At 47.2% G+C, this 14,077-nt stretch overlaps 1 protein-coding gene across 1 annotated transcript in view; it reads left to right on the top strand.

Annotated features, from left to right (window-relative positions):
- The first annotated feature begins 13,203 nt into the window (after positions 1-13,203).
- LOC119956549 (serine/threonine-protein phosphatase 6 regulatory subunit 3-like) overlaps positions 13,204-14,077 on the top strand; it is a 107,623-nt gene continuing 106,749 nt past the window's right edge. The window contains exon 1 of the mRNA XM_038783849.1: positions 13,204-13,731. The gene's annotated coding sequence lies outside the window, so the exon portion shown is untranslated. The remainder of the gene's footprint in view (positions 13,732-14,077) is intronic.

Raw genomic sequence — 14,077 nt, 5'->3', positions numbered from 1 at the left:
CTCCTGGTTCTAGACTCACCAGCCGGGGAAACATCCTGTTGTTCTAGATGCGGACCAGAACCCCAATTTTGATTAAGATCCTGGACTGGAACCCAACTGTTTGCATTTGGTAAAACTAAGAGGAAATGTTGCAGCACAGGAGTGATAACACTGACCAGTTGGCAGCTTTTAACAAGGGGCTGGTTTAGCTCACTCAGCTAAATCGCTGGCTTTTACAGCAGGCCAGCAGCACGGTTCAATTCCCGTACCAGCCTCCCCGGATAGGCGCCGGAATGTGGCGACTAGGGGCTTTTCACAGTGACTTCATTGAAGCCTACTCGTGACAATAAGCGTTTTTCATTTTATATTAAAACAAATTTTAATTTGAACACAGAATTAAGCACATTAGCAGCAACGAAATAGCTTTACAATTAACAGTTGCAATGTTTTAACTTGCTTCCTGAAAACTGCCTGTATATTCCAGTTAAGCAAATCCATATATTTCAAATGCCACTTACGGATAAAGTTAACAACCAGGTTTTACTTGCTTATCTTGGTGCAGAGTCTTTGGAGAGAGAAACGTCTGCTCAGTTCAGAACCCTGGAACCAACTCCTTTGTCCACAGAATCTAGTTCCTCCCATTAGCTCCACCAGCTGCACTCAAAACCCACAGCATTCTTTTGTCTGTTGTTACAAGATGTGCCTTTATTTGTTTAGCCAGGCTTAAACTGTGACATTACATTAGCTCAGGCGTTTTCAAACTCTAAGTCACGAACCGCGGGCAGATTTCGGGAGGCTTGCAGCACTTGTTCGCGGCTTTCCCGATCGGGGGATGAACTCCCAACGACTACGGCTGGCTTTTAAAAATGCCGACTGCGACGGGCTTTTGAGATTGCTGGCCTTCCTGAACGTACGTGATGGATCCAGCACTGCACAGACCCGGAACCCAACGGGGTGGACCGCCGCCTCCTGACGTCAGCGTACAGTCCAGGACCAGTCTTTTTTCAGCAAACAATGGAGTCCTCCCACCAGAAGCGGCGACAGAGTGTCGGTCACGCTCCCCATACGCTGACCTCACTTGTTCTGGGCGCGAGAAAGTCCTCCGGTGCAGCTGTGAGCAGTGCTGGTGTGAACTCCTGGGCCTCTGGTGAACAACCCATGAGGAAGCTGAAAACAAACAGCAGCACAAAGAAGACTACTTGAGGTATGGGTTATTGTGCCACTGCAAATCAGGATTCAAAGTTCATGTGTGTTATATGCAGGGAAGGGCTGACAAATGAAAGTTTAAAACACTCAAAACTTCAAATAAACATGGCGAGTTTGAGGACAAAGCTCTTTATTTTTTTCAACGGTGCAGTGAGATCTTAAATCATCAGCTGAAGTCATGATAAGGAATTGAATAACAAAGCAAGTGAGATCATGAGGACCTGTCACATTAAAGGTAAGTGAATAGGGTGGGTTGCAGCGGACGGCTGGTGTGGGTCCTGAAGGATGGCCAGTTGGTAAAAATGGGCAATGGACAAAAAATGTTGGAAAACACTGCATTAGCTCTATCTGCAAGCAGGTTAAATGGCTTTTAATATCTATCAGCGAAACGTCTGCAAAAATCACAATCACATATATCATGGTTAGACATTTTAACCTGGGTTTTAACAATATTACTGCAAAGAAACCAAAATTTGACTTTCTTATATTCATCACACATCCCTTTTAAAAAAAAATGAACACACCAGATGGAAAGATAGCTTAATTTACGTTAGACATTCCATTCTTGTCTCATTTCAAAGCCCTGTAGAGCATCTGCAATCAGGTTCTCTCTTCCTGCTGCTTGTATATATATTTATTCTTTTCAAATTGATCTTTTGAAATGGTTGTTTGAGTTTGTGCAGAATCACCAGCCAGACTGACACTGTCGCCTTGGATCTCATTGAGGCACTTCTCACAGAAGTGATATATGTTTAACAAGAAGGCAGTATTTGGATGAACTGTTCTGATAACTGAATCGTGCGGCTTTGTGAAGGACTGTACGGAGCACGGTAGCACAGTGGGTAGCACTGTTGCTTCACAGCTCCAGGGTCCCAGGTTTGATTCCCAGCTTGTCTGTGCGGGGAGTCTGCACGTTCTCCCCGTGTCTGCGTGAGTTTCCTCCGGGTGCTCCGGTTTCCTCCCACAAGTCCCGAATTGCTGTTGGGTGAATTGGAAATTCTGAATTCTACCTCTGTGTACCCCAACAGGCGCTGGAATGTGGCGACTAGGGGCTTTTCACAGTAACTTCATTCCAGTGTTAATGTAAGCCTACTTGTGACAGTAAAGATTAATATATTAGCTGTTTCCCAACACAGTACAATGTTGGAGGAGGGAACGCGGCTAGCGCTGTGGCCTGGAGTACAAGAGATCGCATGACTGGATCCATTTCCAGCTCAATGACCTCTGCAGATTTTGTACAATATTTATCTGCATACGGGGTCCTGTGGTTGTACAACCATGTATTGTTGGACATCAACCATAAGTGTTCCACAGACTGCCAAGGCTCTAGGTACTGCCCAGTGTACAGCTTAATGTTGACAGATCCATAGGATTCTTCACTGTATTAAAATAGTCTGCAATCCCGAAAAGTGAAGGGTCCCGTGGGTTGTTGGAACGGCACGGATTCTGGGTCCTGACACTACAATGCTTCAAGTGTGGGTATCCGAGCTTGCTGTAATTGCTCTGGTTTGAAGGATTTTCTGCGTGACTGAGGACGTGATGCCAATGAACATAAAAACTAGGAGCAGGAGTAGGCCATCTGGCCCCTCGAGCTTGCTCCACCATTCAATGAGATCATGGCTGATCTTTTGTGTACTCAGCTCCACTTTCCGGCCCGAACACCATAACCCTTAATCCCTTTATTCTTCAAAAAACTATCTATCTCTACCTTAAAAACATTTAATGAAGGAGCCTCAACTGCTTCACTGGGCAAGGAATTCCATAGATTCACAACCCTTTGGGTGAAGAAGTTCCTCCTAAACTCAGTCCTAAATCTACTTCCCCTTATTTTGAGGCTATGCCCCCTAGTTCTGCTTTCACCTGCCAGTGGAAACAACCTGCCCGCATCTATCCTACCTATTCCCTTCATAATTTTATATGTTTCTATACGATCCCCCCTCATCCTTCTAAATTCCAACGAGTACAGTCCCAGTCTACTCAACCTCTCCTCGTAATCCAACCCCTTCAGATCTGGGATTAACCTGGTGAATCTCCTCTGCACACCCTCCAGTGCCAGTACGTCCTTTCTGAAGTAAGGAACCCAAAACTGAACACAATACTCTAGGTGTGGCCACACTAACACCTTATACAATTGCAGCATAACCTCCCTAGTCTTAAACTCCATCCCTCTAGCAATGAAGGACAAAATTCCATTTGCCTTCTTAATCACCTGTTGCACCTGTAAACCAACTTTCTGTGACTCATGCACTAGCACACCCAGGTCTCTCCGCACAGCAGCATGCTTTAATATTTTATCATTTAAATAATAATCCCGTTTGCTGTTATTCCTACCAAAATGGATAACCTCACATTTGTCAACATTGTATTCCATCTGCCAGACCCTAGCCCATTCACTTAACCTATCCAAATCCCTCTGCAGACTTCCAGTATCCTCAGCACTTTTCGCTTTACCACTCATCTTAGTGTCATCTGCAAACTTGGACACATTGCCCGTGGTCCCCAACTCCAAATCATCTATGTAAATTGTGAACAATTGTGGGCCCAACACGGATCCCTGAGGGACACCACTAGCTACTGATTGCCAACCAGAGAAACACCCATTAATCCCCACTCTTTGCTTTCTATTGATTAACCAATCCTCTATCCATGCTATTACTTTACCCTTAATGCCATGCATCTTTATCTTATGCAGCAACCTTTTGTGTGGCCCCTTGTCAAAGGCTTTCTGGAAATCCAGATATACCACATCCATTGGTTCCCCGTTGTCTACTGCACTGGTAATGTCCTCAAAGAATTCCACTAAATTAGTTAGGCACGACCTGCCCTTTATGAACCCATGTTGCGTCTGCCCAATGGGACAATTTCTATCCAGATGCCTCGCTATTTCTTCCTTGATGATAGATTCCAGCATCTTCCCTACTACTGAAGTTAAGCTCACTGGCCTATAATTTCCCGCTCTCTGCCTACCTCCTTTTTTAAACAGTGGTGTCACGTTTGCTAATTTCCAATCCACCGGGACCACCCCAGAATCTAGTGAATTTTGGTAAATCATCACTAGTGCATCTGCAATTTCCCTAGCCATCTCTTTTAGCACTCTGGGATGCATTCCCTCAGGGCCAGGAGACTTGTCTACCTTTAGCCCCATTAGCTTGCCCATCACTCCCTCTTTAGTGATAACAATCCTCTCCTGTCCTCACCTGTCATAGCCTCATTTCTATCAGTCACTGGCATGTTATTTGTGTCTTTCACTGTGAAGACCAACCCAAAAAACTTGTTCAGTTCCTCAGCCATTTCCTCATCTCCCATTATTAAAACTCCCTTCTCATCCTCTAAAGGACCAATATTTACCTTAGCCACTCTTTTTTGTTTTATATATTTGTAGAAACTTTTACTGTCTGTTTTTATATTCTGAGCAAGTTTATTCTCATTATCTTACTCTTCTTTATAGCTTTTTTTAGTAGCTTTCTGTTATCCCCTAAAGATTTCCCAGTCCTCTAGTCTCCCACCAATCTTTGCCACTTTGTATGCTTTTTCCTTCAATTTGATACTCTTTCTTATTTCCTTAGATATCCACGGTTGATTTTCCCTCTTTCTACCGTCCTTCCTTTTTGTTGGTTGAGAGGATGAATTGGTGACAGCCCCCCTCCTCCTATTTGGGCTCTTGCTTTGTCTCAAGACTTTCATTACTCTCGTCCTTCACCTGAGGATATGAGGACATTTAATCATGATATTCTTACACATGCTTTCAATCTCCTTTTAAAGCTGTGCCAACTCGAGTGGATCCCAGACCAGACCCCAACAGTGACTAGGATACTGGATCGAAGCCTCAATATTTTATTTAAATTTTCTGAGACTGTGAGGAAAGGAGACCTCGCTCCCGGGGTGATTTCATGAAGAGATATGAGGCTGGTTTCTCTGATTTTGAGGCTATGTCCCCACGCTGGCGTGGGAACGGTGGCATTTTACGACAGAACAAAATGGCGTAAGACGGCCACAGATCCTCCGTTTGGCTGGGGTCTAGCAGCAAAGCAGCGTAGAGCTGATACGGCCCGGAGAATTGCCGGGTCCGTGGCCGCGCATGCGCACGGCGGCAGCCTGCAGCAGCCGCACCGTATAACATGGCGCCGGCCGCTCGCGGACCCAGCCTGTGAAATAGTGCCCACCCTTCGGCTGACTCGCGTGCCTCGGACCCCCCCCCCCCCCCCCCCAGCCAGTGCTGCCGCAGCCCCTGGCAAAGTCCCTCATGTCCGAGGATCGGCCTCCTCTGACTGAGGTGGCACTGGACTGAGTCTGCAGCTGCCACGCCGAGTTCCCAATGGATGAGACCGCACGTGACCGACGCCATTGTGAACTCAGGGGCGGAATGTCAGGGGTGGGCCTCGGGCAACGTCCTGAGGCCGCGATACGGCGTGAGGCGTACTCTCTGAGTACGCCGCTTTGGAGGGGCAGAGCATCGCGAAAGCAGCGCCACCCCAAATTTGGTCGTGAACGGGGATTCTCCAGCCAATCGCCGAACGCGATTTTGACGTCGGCGACCGGAAAACCCTGCCCATGGTATTTTAAATACTAACACAGTATTTAAATATTTAACATCACAGCAGAAGATAGCTTACAGTTACCCCATAAACAATACTACACAATACAGTGAATTCAATACCTTAATTGCTATCTTTATTCCCACTTCAACAACAAGAAAGTAAACCAACCCAGCTCTCAATCCAACTTGAATACCAATGGCACGGAGTAATATTTGCTTTGCAGTTATTCTTTGAGAAAGCTATCTCTTGACACTGCTTTACAGACCTGACTCCTGTCCGAACCCCTGCAGAAACTCTGGCTAGATGTCTTCAAACGCTGTTTCAACTGGCTTGTTTCAGCTCCACCTTGTCCTCAGACAAGTCTGCACTGCTTTAAATACCATCAATCTATTTTATCGAATCAGCAGTGAGAACAAACTGCCTTACTGCTTCAGTCAGATCAGAACTGATACAGAAAATTCTTGCTCAAAAAGCCTGATTCCCTTTTGAAAAACTCTTCTTTCTTTTTTGCCGCATTTCTTATATTGTAATTGAATTTTACCGAATTCCACTGATTCTTGCCACGGCCCAGGATGTGTTTCTGGCATCCCTTCCAAATTTAAGTACTGAGCCATTTCTTCAATTATTTCTACCTTCCTCGCCCTTGCAGATAAATTCTGCAACTTTCCTGCCAATTCCAAAAGTTTTGTATTAACCACCATTTATAATCCACTCCTCAACACCCAGGAAACTCTTAGCCTCTGAAAACAACAGCTCCTCCCATTCACTGTCTTTAAATTCAATAACCCTACACCAAACCAGGAGTGATACTTTTAAAATCCTGGACGAGCACCCAATTGTTGTGGATCCGGACCAGAACCCCATTTTGGTTAATATCCCAGACTAGAACCGAAGTATTTGCATTTGGTAATGCACAGGAATGATAACACTGACCAGTTGACAGCTTTTATGTTAAAAACAAACTTTAATTTTAACACAGAATGAAGCATATTCGCAACAAAGCAATAACAATACAGTTAACAGTTGCAACATCTTAACTTGCTTCCTGAAACCAGCCTCTACATTCCAATTAAGCAAACCCATATATTTGCAATACCACATATAAATAAATTGTTTGGGGCCGGTTTAGCTCAGTGGTCTGGACAGCTGATCTGTGATGCAAAACAAGGCCAGCAGCGCAGGTTCAATTCCTGTACTGCTAAGGTCATTCATGAAGGCCCCGCCTTCTCAACCTTGCCCCTCGCCTGAGGTGGTAATCCGCAGGTTAAACCACCACCACTCAGCTCTCCTCCTCAAAGGGGAAAGAAGCCATCTGGGACTATGGTAACTTTACCTTATTTTTATGGATAACGTTAACAGCCAGGTTTTACTTGCTTATCTTAGTGCAGAGTCCTTGGAGCGAGAAACTTGGAGAGAGATCATTTTCCAAGGGTATAGTCATCACATCCTTTGTAATAGATGCTAACATTTCCCTACTACTGACATCAAGCTAACAGGTCTATAGTTCCCCATCCCCCTTCTTCCACCCTTCTTAAACAGTGGGGCTACATTGACTACTTTCCAGTCTGCCGGAACCTTTCCAGAATCTCTAGAATTTTGGAAGATAGCTACCAATGCATTCATTCTCTCCATAGCCATCTCCTTCGACACTCTGGAATGCAAATAATCAAGTCTGGGATTTATCAACCTTCAATCCAATTTTTTTCCCCCGTTCTACCTCTTTATTCATACTAATTTCTTTTAGTTTTTCGCTTTCACAAGCCCCATGGCTTCCTAGTATTTCTGGGAGAATTTTCCGTATCTTTCTCTGTGAAAACAGACACAAGGTAATTGTTTAGTTTTTCGCCATTTCCCTATCTTCCATTGTAGATTCCCTTTCCTCCATCGGTAATAGACCCATGTTTCTCCTCGCTAATCGTTTCTTTTTCACATACCGAAAGAAGTTTTGTAGCCTGCCTTTATGTTTCTTGCTGGCTTGCATTCCTATTCCTTTTTCCCTTTATTTTTTTTCCTTCTTAAAAATAAATTTAGAGTACCCAATTATTTTTTTCCAATTAAGGGGCAATTTAGCGTGGCCAATCCGCCTACCCTGCACATCTTTGGGCTGTGGGGGCGAGACCCACGCAGACATGGGGAGAATGTGCAAACTCCACACGGACGGTGACCCAGGGCCGGGATTCGAACCCAGGTCCTCAGCGCCGTAGGCTGCAATGCTAACCACTGTGCCACCGTGCTGCCCTACTTTTTCCCTTTCTTCATCAGTTTCATGGTCCTCCTTTTCTGAATCCTAAATTGCTTCCAATCCTTGGGCTTATCACTTTTTCTGCCATCTTATAAGCCACTTCCCTTGATCCAATGCAATCTTCAACGTATTTTGTTCGTTGCGGTCCACTCGCCTCTCTTTTTGTTTCATGCATCTTTCATGTTACGTTTTAGTGCTTGAGATAAATTGTATTTTTGTTGTACACCATGTAATATGTTAAATATTAGCCACTTCCCTTGCCTCGTGTCTTTCCCAATTCACCACTGTCACCGTATCCCTCATGGTCCTCACAATTTCCGTTGTTCAGATTTATTACCGAATTTCAGGGATCAACTGTATCAGTTTCAAACATAGTACAAAATTGTATCATATTATGGTCACTATTTCCTAAAGGCTCCTTGATGAAAGGTTATTAATTGGTCCTTTCTCATTACATCAATCCACATCTAAAATAGCCTGACCCATAGTTGCTTCTTCAGTGTACTGATCTTGAAACAACTCCCACCAATTTTTACTGCCCGTTGCTGTTTCTTAGCTCCCCCGAAACTGGTTTTACATCGTATCCTTTGATCTAACATCCTCTCTCCCAAATATAAACATCCATTCTTAACAGCGCTACCCCACCACCCGATCCTTTTTGCCGATTATTCCTAAATGACAAATATCCTTGCATATTCAGGGCTACCCCCTGAAGCCACATCTCTGAAATGGGAATTAAATTATACCATTTACCTCTGTTGCTCTGTTCACTTGCTATAAATATAGCGGTCAATATGGTCGCCTTCCTTAATCCTAATTATGTTTACTTTCAGATTCGGCAGGTATCTCTCGATACCGCTACAAGGTTCAAACCCAAATACTGATCAAAGAGCCAATACACCAGTTAGTTAGTTCAAAGTCAATACTATTTATTTACACACAGTAAGATCTACTCATGCACAACAGTACTACAAACTAAACTATCTCTAACGCTAACGCCTATACTTAACTTCGGGTGCCCGCTTAGTCAGAGGAACAATAGCTGTTGTTTGGAACTGAGGCTGTTGGGTTTGAAGAGATACAGGAGAACAGCTAAGGTCGTCCGTCTGGTAGCGAGCGTTGACCTTGAATTTACTTGTTTCTGGTGATGCTGGTGGATGGGTCTCTCTGTTTGAGAGCCGAATCCAAGAGAGCGAATCTCTCATGGAGTTCCTTCTTATACTTTGGAGGGGCTTTGCGTGTTTTTAGGCGGGCCTTAAACTTAGTCCCAATTAATTGGGCAGCTTCTTAATCATTGTCATCGATCTAAACCAATAAAGGGGTGGGTACCTTGATGGCTGGGCATGTCCTAGGTGGCCGTTAGCCTTGCTTTGTTTGTGTCTTTTGGTTGGGGTAGTGACGCCGGGATGTCTGAGACAGTATCAACTTCCTCGGAGATGGGCCATCAATATGCTAATCAACCCAGAGTTTCGATTCCGTCTGCTGACTGCTTTCCAAATATACATTCAGGCTCTGTGCCTGCTTGTTGCTTAGTATTGTCCATATTTCCCTAGAGTCTCTGTGAGCGTCCATTTGTATACCGAAAGCGGCCATCCCAGATGGCTACACCTCTATTGTGCCTTCAAATCATCTGCTTGTTGCAAATTCTGTGTGCATTCAGATAGAGTGCCCTTAACTGCCCTTAACTGTGGCTTTTTAACATTATTCCGCATTCTGATACTGTTTAAACGCTTGCCTTCACATCGTCAGCCTTCTAATTTCGCTGACTACTTTTCAACTTCCAGATAACAGCTTTTCTTCCTTCCAATCATAGCTCCTGCCCAGGTTCCCATCCCCCTCCCAATCTAGTATAAACCCTCTCCAACAGCACAGCAAATCTCCTGTGCGAGGATGTTAGTGCTGGTCCTGCTAAGGTGCAACCCTTCCCCTTGTACAGGTCCCACCTGCCCCTGATCCGGTCCATTGCTCAGAGGTCTTTGCCTCTGATTAACCGCCGTGGCGGCACGGTGGGGCAGTGGTTAGCACTGCTGCCTCACGACGCTAGGGACCTGGGTTCGATTCCGACCTTAGGTGACCGTGTGCAGTTTGCACGCTCCTCTTGTGCTTGCTTGTGTTTCCTCCGGTTTCCTCTGTTATGACACCCTGGGCTAATGCACGGTAAATTCCAGCCCCACTCCACCTGGAGTTGCAACACAATTGAAATTAACAATTAATTTTTTAGAAAAATACCCAAAATCTTTGGTCCTTTGCTGCCCAACAACTACAGCCACTAGGTTTGTAAACAAAACACAATTAATTTTTATTAATAACAACTATAATTAAAAAGACAGCAAATACAACAGGTAAATGATTAGTTAATTCCTAACTGCTGCATCACAGCCTGGTATGGCAACTGCTCGGCCCAGGACCGCAAGGAAGTTCAGAGAGTCGTGAATACCGCCCAGTCCATCACACGAACCTGTCTCCCATCCAGTGACTCCATCTATACCTCCCGCTGCCGGGGAAACCGGGCAGCATAATCAAGGATCCCTCCCACCCGGCTTGCTCACTTTTCCAACTTCTTCCATCGGGCAGGAGATTCAGAAGTCTGAGAACACGCACGAACAGACTCAAAAACAGCTTCTTCCCCACTGTCACCAGATTCCTAAATGACCCTCTTATTGACTGACCTCATTAACACTACACCCTGTATGCTTCAACCGATGCCAATGCTTATGTAGTTACATTGTATATCTTGTGTTGCCCTGTTATGTATTTTCTTTTATTCCCTTTTCTTTCCATGTACTGAATGATCTGTTGAGCTGCTTGCAGAAAAATACTTTTCACTGTACCTCGGTACACGTGACAATAAACAAATCCAATCCAACTGCCCTCCCCCATTAACTCACACCACCCTCTACACACACAAGACAGACAAACACAGAGGGGAAAGAGGGGTGTGAAGGAAAATAATGCGAAAGGTAAAAAGGATCAACGTCTCTGTTTCAGACGGATCTCTTCCAGTACATCTTTTAGTCTCGGTCTTCAGTTGGACGTTCATGCTTTCAGTCTGTAACGGTTTTCACTGTAGATTCATCAGGATCTCAAAAGATCTCTCGGCAGATTCAGAAGGAGCAGGCAAGAAACCGTTTTGGAGAAAGAGGGAGAGAGCAATTCAGCTTCTTCTCTCAGCGTCCAGGAGCCGTTCTGTTTCCTTCCTGGGTCCTCTGAAAACCTCCCACCCGACTGAAGCCAATCACTGCCTATTGCTGGGCAGAATACAGTCCTTGGCCAACCCACTGGCCGCCAGCCAACCCATCGAACTGAATCCCTCCGATCTCTCCAGTGCCAGAAAGTTGAGTTCTGATAAAATCTAAACCTTCATCGCAGTGTACTATTTTGCAACTTTTGAATTCCTCACGTCCTCTGCTCGACTTAAAGCTTTAATAATAATAATAATAATCACTTATTGTCACAAGTAGGCTTGCGTGAAGTTACCGTGAAAAGCCCCTAGTCGCCACTTTCCGGCACCTGTTCGGAGAGGCCGGTACGGGAATTGAACCCACGCTGCTGGCCTTGTTCTGCATTACAAGTCAGCTGTTTAGCCCACTGTGCTAAACCAGCCCCTTTATGTCCATTAAAAATCCTTGGATCAAAAAATGATAACGCCAAATTTTTAAAAATGGGATATAAGGGAATCAACGGTTGGGATCCTTACACATTCCCGCAGTCCAACGATGGGCAGGGTTAGGTGGATTGGCCGTGTTAAATTGCCCCTTTGTGTGTAGGCTAGACGGGGTTACGGGGATAGGACAGGAGACTGAGTCTAGGTAGGGTGCTCTTTCAGAGGGTTGGTGCAGACTCGACGGGGCTGAATGGCCTCCTTCCGCAGTGTAGGGATTCTATGATAGTCTCTGAGCCACCGCCTGGTGTGGAACTGCGCAGCATGAGGTAATTTGATTGGCCCCTGCTGTCGGCTGACCTCTGGCTGAAGGCTGTCCCTTGAGGCGAGATCGAGTTGAAAGAGCCGTTAGTCGCTTGAGTTTTAAATAATTAAACAACGGACCTGAGAGACTCAGAGAATCGGCTCAATCAATGTGGGTAGTGTAACGAATCTTGGGATTCTTTAGTTTCTGGTTTTGGGTTAATTTTAAGTAAAATATTGTTATTGTTGAATAAAGTTGGCTTGACGTTATACTTGTGTTGTCCTTTGTTTTCCTCGTTCCTGTCATGATATGCAGACACACACATAATGATATACAGACGAGCAGCTAATGGACACAGAGAACGGGACATGACCAATAAGCAGGCAGGACACTCAGGGGTGGGATCTGACTATAAAAGACACGAGGCGCTCAGACTCTGCCTCTTTCCACTGATGAACATCTAGAGCAGGGGTGGGCAAACTTTTCCGTGCAAGGGCCACATTCAGAAATTCACAATTTTAAAGGGCCGCATAGTATATTAAGTAAAATAATTACTTCACCCGGTTATGATTCTGGGCGCCTCATATAGAACATAGAACAGTACAGCACAGAACAGGCCCTTCGGCCCTCGATGTTGTGCCGAGCAATGATCACCCTACTCAAGTCAACGTATCCACCCTATACCAGTAAGTAACCCAACAGCCCCCCCCCCCATTAACCTTAAAAAACATTTTTAAAAAATTTGAAAAAAAATATTTTTATTTTTATTTTTTATGACTTGGTGGGCCGCATAAAGACCTTTGGCCCGGTGCATCTGTAAAAATTGGTCAAGAGTCATACATCATAGAATGTTACAGTGCAGAAGGAGGCCATTCGGGCCATCAAGTCTGCACCAGCTCTTGGAAAGAGAACCCAACCCAAGCCCACACCTCCACCCCTATCCGCATAACCCAGTAACCCCACCCAACACTAAGGGAAATTTAGCACGGCCAATCCACCTAACCTGCACATCTTTGGACTGTGGGAGGAAACCGGAGCACCTGGAGGAAACCCACGCACACACGGGGAGGACGTGCAGACTCCGCACAGACAGTGACCCAGCGGGGAATCGAACCTGGGACCCTGGCGCTGTGAAGCAATTGTCCTAACCGCTGCCCAGTCCCTGTGTAATTTCCTGAGTTGCCACCATGCGGGAGAATAAGGGGTGGGGCGGAGTGCTGGGGACCGGGCACGTGTTTGGCCCTCCCCAAGGAGAGCCACGCCCGTTTTGGGCGAGGAGGTCGCGGAGGTGGGCAAGAGGGTCGGGCCCCGCCTTGGCGCGGTGCATGGCGGGACACTGGAGGAGCGGGCTAGGAGCCGGGCGGACATGTTGTGCGCGGGGAGCCGGAGCGAAGTGAAGCGATTGTAAATAGCAACGGGCGGGCGGCGGCGGAGCCGGGAAACCCAGCCGAGGCCGAGGCGCGGACGGGCTTTAGCGGAAAGAGGGGGCGAGGAAAAGGAAAAAAAAAAAGACGAGACATTTAAGCCGGCCCGACTCCCTCTTTATTTTTAATTCCGGACCCATGAACCCGAAATAAAAGCCGCGGCCTAGCGGAAACGGCTCAATCCCCGGGCTTTCCTGGACAGCGGCGCCGGCCCGCGTGAGGGGCAGAGCCGGGCAGGAGGAGCGCCGATCCGGGGGAGGACGGCGGCACCGGGAGGGACGGGCGCCCGCCCGATGCAGCGTCTCGGCGGCCGCTGGCTTCTTCGCATCTCACCGTCCCCGTCCGAGCGGCAACAGCACCGGCAGCGGCAGCAGCAGCGCCCCCGTCACCGCCCGGCGGTGCCCACCCACCCGCTCAGCCCAGCCTGAAAGAAAAAAGTAAGTCGCCCGCTCGCCGCGCGGCTCAGGGTTTTGCCGAGTCAAGTTGCCAACCCTCCAGGACTGACCCCTCCTTCACCCTGCCCCCCCTGCCACCCCCCCTCACCCCCTGCCACCCCCCCTCACCCCCTGCCACCCCCCCCTCACCCCCTGCCACCCCCCCGCCTCACCCCCTGCCCCCCCGCCTCACCCCCTGCCCCCCCCGCCTCACCCCCTCCCCCCCCCGCCTCACCCCCTGCCCCCCCCGCCTCACCCCCTGCCCCCCCCGCCTCACCCCCTGCCCCCCCCCCGCCTCACCCCCTGCCCCCCCCCGCCTCACCCCTGCCCCCCCCGCCTCACCCCCTGC

The sequence above is a fragment of the Scyliorhinus canicula genome, chromosome 23 (genome assembly GCF_902713615.1).
Source record: "Scyliorhinus canicula chromosome 23, sScyCan1.1, whole genome shotgun sequence".
Classification (NCBI taxonomy): Eukaryota; Metazoa; Chordata; class Chondrichthyes; order Carcharhiniformes; family Scyliorhinidae; genus Scyliorhinus; species Scyliorhinus canicula.
This window is presented reverse-complemented; position numbering and strand designations above follow the sequence as displayed.